This window comes from Bubalus kerabau, chromosome 1 (assembly GCF_029407905.1).
Source record: "Bubalus kerabau isolate K-KA32 ecotype Philippines breed swamp buffalo chromosome 1, PCC_UOA_SB_1v2, whole genome shotgun sequence".
Classification (NCBI taxonomy): domain Eukaryota; kingdom Metazoa; phylum Chordata; class Mammalia; order Artiodactyla; family Bovidae; genus Bubalus; species Bubalus kerabau.
This window is the reverse complement of record NC_073624.1, coordinates 78,790,980-78,803,176: the sequence shown is the minus strand read 5'-3', so window position 1 is coordinate 78,803,176 and position 12,197 is coordinate 78,790,980.

The following is a 12,197-nucleotide window of genomic DNA, read 5'->3' as shown; positions in this document are numbered from 1 at the left end:
ACATGCTGCAATCCGTGGGGTCGCAAAGAGTCAGACATGACTGAGCGACTGAACTGAACTGAACTGAAGGCTGTATATTGTCATCCTGGTTATTTAACTTATATGCAGGATACATCATGTGAAATGCCAGGATGGATGAAGCACAAGCTGGAATAAAGACTGCAGGGAGAAATATCAATAACCTCAGTTATGCAGATGACACCTCCCTTATGGCAAAAAGCAAAGAGGAACTAAAGAGCCTCTTGATGAAGGTGAAAGAGGAGACTGAAAAAGCTGGCTTAAAACTGAACATTCAAAAAACGAAGATCATGGCATCCAGTCCCATCACTTCATGGCAAATAGATGGGAAAACAATGGAAACAGTGACAGACTTTATTTTCTTGGGCTCCAAAATCACTGCAGATTGTGACTGCAGCCATGAAATTAAAAGATGTTTGCTCCTTGGAAGAAAAGCTATGACAAACTTAGACACATATTAACAAGTAGAAACATCACTTTGCCAACAAAGGTCCGTCTAGTGAAAGCTATGGTTTTGCCAGTAGTCATGTATCAATGTGAGAGTTGGACCATAAAGAAAGCTGAGTGCCAAAGAATTTATACTTTTGAACTGTGGTGTTGGAGAAGACTCTTGAGAGTCCTTTGAACAGCATGGAGTTCAAACCAGTCAATCCGAAAGGAAATCTGTCCTGAAGACACATTGGAAGGAGTGATGCTAAAGCTGAAGCTCCAATACTTCGGCCACCTGATGCAAAGAGCCAACTCATTGGAAAAGACCCTGATGCTGAGCAAGATGGAAGGCAGGTGGAGAAGGGGATGACAGAGGATGAACTGATTGGATGGTATCACCATTTCAATGGACATGAGTTTGAGCAAACTCAAGGAAATAGTGAAGGACAGGGAAGCTGGCGTGCTGCAGTCCATGGGGTTGCAAAGAGTCAGACATGACTGAGTGGCCAAACAACAACAAAATTTTTCCCACTTTTGCTTTCTCTCTCTCTCTTGCTCTCTCTCTCTCTCTCTCTCTCTCTATATATATATATATACACATATATATATATCTTGCTATATATCTCTCTCTCTCTTGTGTATATATACACACACACACACACACACATATATATATACACGTATACTTTTTCTGGCTGAGCCATTTGAAAATAAGTTGCTGACATCGTTATTTCATTCAGAAATAACTCTGTATATGTCTCCTAACAAATAAGGATATTTTCCCACATAAATCATGATATTATTGTTACTATTATTATTGTACCCAAGAAATGTCATATCAATTTAATACTAATGTTTTGTATATAATTCCCATGATTGTGCCAAAACTATCTTTTATGATTTTTTGTCTTATCGAGGATCCAAGGAAGGTTATACATTACCTTTGGTTATGCGTTTCTTAAAATATAGAACACTCTCCTTGTCATTTTTATTGGTTGGTTTTTATAAGACTGACACTTGTTTAACAGTCCTGGTGTATTGTCGGATAGAATGTCCCACATTTTGAATTTGTCATATTATTTCATTTTTGTAAGAATTGGCAGGGGTGATGAGTATGATTCTTAATAAGTATTTTCAAACTTCACACATATAAACTGTTAAAACAAAAGAATTAATTTTATCCTGGAGAAAGAAAGTGAGGCCTAGAATCTTGTATCTTTAAGGATATCTTAAGGACATATCTCTAAGGACAAGTCATCAAGTTCTTCAAGAAATAGATTTTCTATTTGAAACAAATAGAAAACTTGTGCTAAACTCTCTGTTAGGTGCAAAAAATAAAAAGATGTGTAAATTATGGTCCCTGCCTCCCTAGGCTTAAATGCAGGGCATGAGAAAAATACAAGGAACTGTAATTCAAGGCAGAGTCTGATAAGAGCAGGGGAAAACATCCCAAGAGAACAGAGGCAGGACAGATTAATTTCATCTCAAGGGACTTGTAAAAGTGTCATTAAGAGCTAGGATTTGAAGAGACTTAAACAATGGATATGTCTTTAAACACTTGAGCAGTGACTTGGAGGGGAGAAAGCCCATGAACTGAGGCTGGAGTCACAGTGGATGCGTGGTAGAGTGAGAAAAGAAAAAAAAAAAAAATGGAAAGTAGGCTGAAGAAGGGTTTGGGTAGATTTTGAATGTTTGGCTAAATCTGAATTTGATTCTATGCATATTCATTCTAAGTATATCTATTGATGTTTTATATTTGGATAGTGTGTGGTACATGATATAGTTAAATCTAATTTAGAAAGAAGCTGTGTTAGAGTGTGCTGATTGGGGCAGTTACTAAATTTATAGCAGCTGAGATGCTACTGCAGAATCCAGATAGGCAGTAACAAAGTCTCAAGATGCTAGAGAACCAAGAAGAGGTGGCCGTTGATTGGATGTGGGGAGTAAGGGAGAAATCAGACGTGACTTCTCAAAAGGATTTCTTTACCTTTAGGTTCAGTAAGAATTAAAATGTCTAAAACGTGCACGTGCATGCTAAGTTGCTAATCCCATGGACTATAGCCTGCCAGGCTCCTCGGTCTGTGGAATTCTCCAGGCAAGAGTACTGGAGTGGGTTGCCATTCCCTTCTCCAGGGGATCTTCCCAACCCAGGGAACAAGCCCTTGTTTCTTATGTCTCCTGCATTGGCAGGAGGGTTCTTTACCACTGTGCTGTGTGCTGTAATTAGTTCACTGAGTCGTGTCTGACTCTTTGCAACTCCATGGACTGTAATAGGCCAGGCTCCTCTGTCCGTGGGGATTCTCCAGGCAAGTATACTGGAGGGGGTTGCATGCCCTCCTCCAGGGGATCTTCCCAACCCTGGGAATGAATCCAGGTCTCCCACATTGCAGGTGGATTCTTTACCATCTCAGCCACCAGGGAACCACCTAAAACATGTAGCCTATGGCTAAATCTAGACTCCAAAGCAAGCTCCCAGCCAGGTTTTCTGAACGCCACTGGAAATTAAGTCAGCACACTGCATCCTCTACCAAATGATGATTCAGGATTCTATACAACAGTTCACCCAGAGACTTGACATAGTCAGCAAAGAGTAATGAGTGATAGGAAACAAATCAGGTTTCATTTAACAAGCTGAGAGACAAAGGTTAGACTTGGAGTCCCAAGCTCAATTATAGGACCAGGCAGATAAGTGAGTAAAATGGGTCAAAATAAGCAAAAACCACCATGCAAGCATATTGATAACCGACAACTGACCCTTAGCCGTGGTGTCCAGAAGACAGTTATGGGTGGTGGGGCAGAGAGCAAACCAGAGAAGACACACCCTCAGGGTGGAGCTGCCAGAAGGTGGAGTCACTCAGCTTCCTTCACGTGCTGCCACTCAAGAATGTGCACTTAGGGTTCTTGAAACAGTCAACTTGAAAAGAGGAGCTGGAAACGCAGTTTTAAATCACATTTGTAAATGTTGCAAATAATCTGTTTAGAAACAAACAATAAATCAAAACACTGTCAAAGACAAACAGCACATGTGTGAAAGCACAAGGCAGCCTCAGGTGGCAATGTCTGGGTTGGAGGCTAAATCATAATCAACAGGGTTTGAGGAAAGCCTCAAAAGAATTAAGAAGAAAGATGCTGGAAGGGCTAGAAAATATATCTGTATTGATTAATGAGCAGACAGCTGACCACAATACAACTGGTGGCAACTGGAATTCAAGTGGAAGTTTCTCCCTCACAGTGAATAATAAATATTACCTATATTTTGCCTCAATTCTGAGCTTTACTTCTCCAATGGTCTAAGATTTTCCAGTTCTACTAGGCATCCCATCTTGCACACATTAGATGGAGATTCATTATCTCGAGTACCAATCTAATGGAGCCTGTCCCTTGGATTTGTTTGGTATTAACATTTCGTAAGAACACTAGTAGATAAATGATCAGAGCTGAGCTGCTGTGGTTAAATTTGGGCATGTAGTGATGGGAAACTGTCTCTCTTAAGACTGTCCTTGGTGGATGAACCCAGAGCCTGTTACACAGAGTGAAGTAAGTCAGAAAGAGAAAAACAAATACCGTATATTAACGTATACATGGAATCTAGAAAAATGGTACTGATGAACCTCTTTGCAGGGGCAGAAATAGAGACACAGACATAGAGAACAGACATGTACACAGCGGAGGTGGGACTAATTGAGAGAGAGTATTGAAATACATGCATTACCATATGTAAAATAGCTAGCTGGTGGGAAGGTGCTGTGTAACACAGGAAGCTCACCCTGGTGCTCTGTGACAACCTAGAGGGGTGAGATGGGGGAGGTGGGAGGGAGGCTCAAGAAGGAGGGAGCCTAAGGAGGGAACCCTAAGTCCACTTTCTTGAGTGGCAGCACGTGTTGTTGTGCTGTGCTCAGCTGACTCTTTGAGGCTTTATGGACTGAAGCCCATCAGGTTCCTCTGTCCATGGGATTTCCCAGGCAAGGATCTGGAATGGGTTGCCATTCCTTCTCCAGGGGATCTTCCTGACCTAGGGATCGAACCCTCGTCTCTCACATCTCCTGCATTGGCAGGTGGGTCCTTTACCACTGAGCCACCAGAGAAACCCCAAATAAGTATTTTTTAAAAGGCTGTCCCTGAGACCCATAGCTCCAGAGTTCTTGTATTCATACCAGTCCTTCTCTTGAAGTCAGAGTGTTCGTGGTCTTGTACTTCTGGGACCGATGCCTTTGGCAAGTGTTTCTATTCTTTGACAAGCTTGCTCCTCTTCTCTTTTTTTTTTTTTTTTTTTTTTCATTTTAAAAAGATCCATGAATTGTTTTCCAATCTGATTTTTATCGTTTTTTCTCTGTTAACAATAACCACTGTGGAAACTTGATGATTTCCTATTGAGTTTGGATTTATTTTTCTAAGAAGCCATGAAAAGACATTTTGATTTTTGTTTTTAAAATGATCATGTCAGCTGCTGTCAGGAATTATAGAGGGCCAGGAGTGGAAGCCAGGATACCAAGAGATTATTGCAGAAATTCAGGTTAAAGATGATGATGGCTTGGACAGAGTGGAAAAGTGAACATTGAAGAGCGGATGGTGCCAGGATATGTTTATGAGACTTGGGACTTGCTAATGGATTGGATTGAGGTAGTGGTGACAGAAAAGAAGAAATCAAGAAGACCTAGATTGTTGCTTAAGCAGCTGGGAGTGTTCAGCCATGTTAGGTTTGAGACGCCCATTTGAAATCCAAGTGGAGTGGCTGAGTAGGCAAATGGATACAAGCGTCTGGAGCAAGGAAAGGGATAACGCCAGAGCTGGAGATGCAGTTATGAGCAATGGTTATATAAAGTTTTTAAAACCATGAGCCTAAATGAGATGATCTAAAGAACATTCAGATAAGGAGAAAGGGACCCAGCACAAAAATCTGAGGATTCCAGTATTTAAAAGCTGAGTTGAAAAGGGCCAGCTAGAGCCTGACCAGCTGTCACAGAAAACTGACTTTTCAACCACGACTTACAAAGATCTGCATGGTCTGAGTGCCCACTTCTCCACTTTTCTCTTACATTAGCTCTCCTTGCCGTTTTTTCATTTCTTCCTCAGGGGTTAACACCAGCTTTAAAATACTCTCCCTATTCTCTTCCCATCTCAAGACTGGATCTCCTCAGAGCCCCGCCTAAAAATGCCAAGTCCTAAATGTGGCCTTTCCACACCACCCAATATGAAGTGGTCATCCATTCCCTCTAGCCATTATGCCATTTTAATTATAGAGGACGTGTCCAATCTTTGAACATTTGTCTTTTTGTCCATTTCTCACTACTGAGAGCTCCATGAGAACTGAGACCTTGTCTGTCTTGCTCATAACTGTACCTGCAACACCTACAGCAGCTTCTGATACATACAAGACTCTCAGAGATGTGTGAATGAATGAATGAACAAACGTGTGGAGGAATTCTCTTTATAGAAGTTCTACACACAATTATAGACACTACACTGGGTCTTTGTCCACACAACAAAGACAAGAAAATCAGCTATTCAGAATCCAACAACACATTAAAAAGATCATACACCATGACCAAGTGGGCTTTATCCCAGGGATGCAAGGATTCTTCAATATCCGCAAATCAATCAATGTAATACACCACATTAACAAATTGAAAAATAAAAACCATATGATTATCTCAATAGATGCAGAGAAAGCCTTTGACAAAATTCAACATCCATTCATGATAAAAACTCTCCAGAAAGCAGGAATAGAAGGAACATACCTCAACATAATCAAAGCTATATATGACAAACCCACAGCAAACATTATCCTCAATGGTGAAAAATTGAAAGCATTTCCTCTAAAGTCAGGAACAAGACAAGGGTGCCCACTTTCACCATTACTATTCAACATAGTTTTGGAAGTTTTGGCCACAGCAATCAGAGCAGAAAAAGAAATAAAAGGAATCCAAATTGGAAAAGAAGAAGTAAAGCTCTCACTGTTTGCAGATGACATGATCCTCTACATAGAAAACCCTAAAGACTCCACCAGAAAATTACTAGAACTAATCAATGACTATAGTAAAGTTGCAGGATATAAAATCAACACACAGAAATCCCTTGCATTCCTATACACTAATAATGAGAAAACAGAAAGAGAAATTAAGGAAACAATTCCATTCACCATTGCAACGGAAAGAATAAAATACTTAGGAATATATCTACCTAAAGAAACTAAAGACCTATATATAGAAAACTATAAAACACTGGTGAAAGAAATCAAAGAGGACACTAACAGATGGAGAAATATACCATGTTCATGGATTGGAAGAATCAATGTAGTGAAAATGAGTATACTACCCAAAGCAATCTATAGATTCAATGCAATCCCTATCAAGCTACCAACAGCATTCTTCACAGAGCTAGAACAAATAATTTCACAATTTGTATGGAAAAACAAAAAACCTCGAATAGCCAAAGCGATCTTGAGAAAGAAGAATGGAACAGGAGGAATCAACCTACCTGACTTCAGGCTCTACTACAAAGCCACAGTTATCAAGACAGTATGGTACTGGCACAAAGACAGAAATATAGATCAATGGAACAAAATAGAAAGCCCAGAGATAAATCCACGCACATATGGACACCTTATCTTCGACAAAGGAGGCAAGAATATACAATGGATTAAAGACAATCTCTTTAACAAGTGGTGCTGGGAACTCTGGTCAACCACTTGTAAAAGAATGAAACTAGAACACTTTCTAACACCATACACAAAAATAAACTCAAAATGGATTAAAGATCTAAACGTAAGACCAGAAACTATAAAACTCCTAGAGGAGAACATAGGCAAAACACTCTCTGACATACATCACAGCAGGATCCTCTATGACCCACCTCCCAGAATATTGGAAATAAAAGCAAAAATAAACAAATGGGACCTAATTAACCTTAAAAGCTTCTGCACATCAAAGGAAACTATTAGCAAGGTGAAAAGACAGCCTTCAGAATGGGAGAAGATAATAGCAAATGAAGCAACTGACAAACAACTAATCTCCAGAATATACAAGCAACTCCTACAGCTCAACTCCAGAAAAATAAATGACCCAATCAAAAAATGGGCCAAAGAACTAAATAGACATTTCTCCAAAGAAGACATACAGATGGCTCACAAACACATGAAAAGATGCTCAACATCACTCATTATCAGAGAAATGCAAATCAAAACCACTATGAGGTACCATTTCACACCAGTCAGAATGGCTGCAATCCAAAAGTCTACAAGTAATAAATGCTGGAGAGGGTGTGGAGAAAAGGGAACCCTCTTACACTGTTGGTGGGAATGCAAACTAGTACAGCCACTATGGAGAACAGTGTGGAGATTCCTTAAAAAACTGGAAATAGACATGCCTTATGATCCAGCAATCCCACTGCTGGGCATACACACTGAGAAAACCAGAAGGGAAAGAGACACGAGTACCCCAATGTTCATCGCAGCACTGTTTATAATAGCCAGGACATGGAAGCAACCTAGATGTCCATCAGCAGATGAATGGATAAGAAAGCTGTGGTACATATACACAATGGAGTATTATTCAGCCATTAAAAAGAATACATTTGAATCAGTTCTAATGAGGTGGATGAAACTGGAGCCTATTATACAGAGTGAAGTAAGCCAGAAAGAAAAACACCAATACAGTATACTAACGCATATATATGGATTTTAGAAAGATGGTAACAATAACCCTGAATACGAGACAGCAAAAGAGACACTGATGTATAGAACAGTCTTATGGACTCTGTGGGAGAGGGAGAGGGTGGGAAGATTTGGGAGAATGGCATTGAAACATGTAAAATATCATGTATGAAATGAGTTGCCAGTCCAGGTTCGATGCACGATACTGGATGCTTGGGGCTGGTGCACTGGGACGACCCAGAGGGATGGAATGGGGAGGGAGGAGGGAGGAGGGTTCAGGATGGGGAACACATGTAAACCTGTGGCGGATTCATTTTGATATTTGGCAAATCTAATACAGTTATGTAAAGTTTAAAAATAAAATAAAATTAAAAAAAAATAAATAAATAAAATAAAAAAAAAAAAAAAAAAAAAAAAAAAAAAAAAAAAAAGATGCATGGCATCCCATGAGGAAAATAAAAAATCATCTTCTAGTACAAACAAATTCATACTGCTTTGGACTCTGGTTTTTAATTTTTATTGGAGTATAGTTGCTTTACAATGTCATGTTAGTTTCTACTGTACAGAAAAATGAATCAGCTCTCTTTGTTTTAAACGTTGTATCATATGGGGGGGAAATCTATGTAGGGAAAAATCCAATGAAGAAAATCTTTGAAAATAAAAGCTGAACAAAATCAGACCCATTTTAGACTCTGGGTGCATGAAACAAAAATACACAGGAGTCACAAGGTGGTGCTGGTGGAAATGGGTAAGTAGGTGGTTGCAAGTTCCTTTCAGGACTGAACAAAATCTTTATTCTTTCAGTGTAGATGTTTAGTTAAAGGTTGTGGGCTGTTAGAGCTGGGAGAAACCATGGAGAACACCTGATCCAGCTTTACAGAGGAGGCCAGAGAGGAGTGGCCACCTGCCTAACTTTCCAGTTTTTGCGGACTCAAGCCTGGACCAGAATATAGGTCTTCTGAGCAACTCCCAACCCAGAGTTCTCTTCACTGGGCTAAGCTCTCTCCCCAGTTCTGACCTTACTTATCAAAAAAATCTTTTTTCAGAATTGGTAATCAGGGCAATTAAATTTTGGGTAGAAATACTCTCATGAATGTAAGTCATTGATTAGCACCCTAATCTTCCCTCTCCTTTGCCTGTTATTCTAATTAGCTCCTCTGTAGTCAGTCTTCTTCCAGGCTTTTCCTCTACCTGTCATAGTAACTCAGGGCTCAGCGCCATATTTCTCTAACTCCCAAGTATCCCCAAAGCTCTCATGGCTAACTACACCCAAACTTATCTCCAGATCTGAACTTACCACTGAATTTAGACCTGTATATCCAGTATAGGCTTCCCCGGTGGCTCAGTAGTAAAGAACCTGTCTGCAACACAGGAGCAGAGAAGGCAATGGCACCCCACTCCAGTACTCTTGCCTGGAAAATCCCATGGACAGAGGAGCCTGGTAGGCTGCAGTCCATGGGGTCACTAAGAGTCAGGCACGACTGAGTGACTTCACTTTCACCTTTCACTTTTATGTATCGGAGAAGGAAATGGCAACCCACGCCAGTGTTCTTGCCTGGAGAATCCCAGGGACAGAAGAGCCTAGTGGGCTGCCGTCTATGAGGTCGCGCAGAGTTGGACACAACTGAAGCAACTTAGCAGCAGCAGCAACACAGGAGACGTGGGTTTGATCCCTGGGTCAGAATATCTCCTGGAGAAGGAAATGGCAACCTACTCTGGTATTCCTACCTGGGAAATCCCATGGACAGAGGAGCCTGGTGAGCTACAGTTCTTAGGGTTGCAAAGAGTCAGACATGACTCAGCGACTAAAACAACAACAGCTTCCAATACCTACTTAACATTTCCACTTTTAATGTGACATATACCTTTTCATTCCCAATATGGGTTATTTGACATTTTCTATTTTTTTTTCTTCAGTATAACTTGCTAGAAATTTGTGTTTTGTTCCTCTTTTCAAAGACTCAATGGCTTTGATGACCCTCTACTGCATTCTATTTCTGCTCTTATCTCTTTTATCCTGTTCTTGTATAGTTTAACAGGACACCTAACTCATTATAAACTTTTCCTTGAAGCCTTTCTCTGCATCACTGTAGGTTCTGATATTATTAGTTAGCTCTTAGTATTTTTAAATTTCTATCATTTCTATTTTCTCATTAAGTCTTCTCAGTGCACTAAATTTTTAGCTTTATCTAGAACCTCTATTTATAATAATGCTTTTGTTTTAATGACATCTGTTTTGCTGTATAATCACACTAGCTTTCTTTTAGTATTTTCCTGATTATGTTTTCTCCTTCTTTTATTCTAACTTTTCCATGTCCTTATGTTTTGTTTAGTATCATGTATTTTAATCCAATTTGATTATCTTTTCACTAGTGAGTTTATCTCATCTTACCTTTTATTTCCATATCATACTGTTTGGTTCTCTACTTGGTCTTTTTTTGGCCTTTCACTTTTAACTGATATCTCCATCTTTCATCTAACAAGATGAGAACTTTAATATATCCCCATATTCTCTAGTCTCCTCCCATTCCAACTGTGTTGATAAAGAATTTCAGTTCTAAATTGTTATGAATATACTTGAAATTTAATGTTTTTCTTTACCTTTGTTTTTTAATTCTTTTTAAGTTATCAATAAGCTATCACGTTTCCTCTCAAATCTCAAGCATCTCCTGGATTTGTTTCTCTTTTTAGTATTTTCTTCAAAAGTGTTTTTAATTTGCATCTTTGGGTGGAAAAATCTTCTGAAGCTTTCAAAGTCTGAGAGCATGTTTATTATGTCCTCACATTAGAGTAACTATCAAGTTACTCTAGTTATAACTCAAGTTATCAAATTCTAGTTTCAAATTTCATTTTCAATTTCATATTCTTGAGCTGGGAACAGTAATCTCCAAACACAATTAATTAGCTAACTCCAGTACTTTGGCCACCTCATGAGAAGAGTTAACTCATTGGAAAAGACTCTGATGCTGGGAGGGATTGGGGGCAGGAGAAGAAGGGGACGACAGAGGATGAGATGTCTGGATGGCATCACTGACTCGATGGATGTGAGTTTGAGTGGACTCTGGGAGTTGGTGATGGACAGGGAGGCCTGGCATGCTGCGATTCATGGGGCTGCAAAGAGTCGGACACGACTGAGCGACTGAACTGAAATGAACATCCTAAAATCAAAACCTTACAGTGATTAAGCTTTGTAGAATATTTAAGTAAAAAAAAAGTCTACTTTTTGTTTCAGAAATGTATATATGTAGGTAGAAAATATCTGAAAACCTATTCTTCAAAAATATGGAGTGGCTTTCACTAGATGGAGACACTAAAGTAGTTTCTTGTTTCTTTTTGATTTTCTGTACTTACTGTATGCAGGAGATGTAAGAGACGCATGTTTGATCCTTGGGTCAGGAGCACCCCCTGGAGGAGGGCAAAGAAACTCCAGTATTCTTGCCTGGAGAACTCCATGGACAGAGGAGCCTGGTAGACTATGGTCCACGGAGTCACAAGGAAGGAGTCAGACACGACTAACGTGACTTAGCATGCATGCATGCATCATGAAACTATTTACTCTTAGTTTCTCCATACAATTTGTTTTATAATTTGAATTTATAAATCAAGAGGTTCAATGATCAGTCTATCCTTTGCAGGTATCACTCTTTCAATCCACATCCCTTACAACTCCCTGGAGGACACATCATATTATCTTTATGTCCTTTCAGTGATTACTCAGAGCTCAACGAATATAAAGTACAGATGCATCACATCAAGATGCCAAAAGAATGCATCTCTAGGATAAAATGTGACTGTCTTCTATCTGATATATTTAAATTAATCACCACAACAATGGGATTCTTTAAATTAGAACCGAATGATTAAAACAGATAACTTTCTTTTCAGAAGAAGTCTTTCTTTAAATAAAGTCTTTTCTTTTAATCCTAACATAAAAAACAGACAAAAATAGTCATTCTAGTGGGTGTGGGGGGAGGAAGGTGATCCTGTCCACTTAGCCTTCTTCCTTGTCCTTCATAGGCTGCTGCAGTTTGAAAATTAAAGTTCAAATTCAAATGACCCTACGCACCATGTCAGAGCTAGAAGAGAAAGCAAAAACACA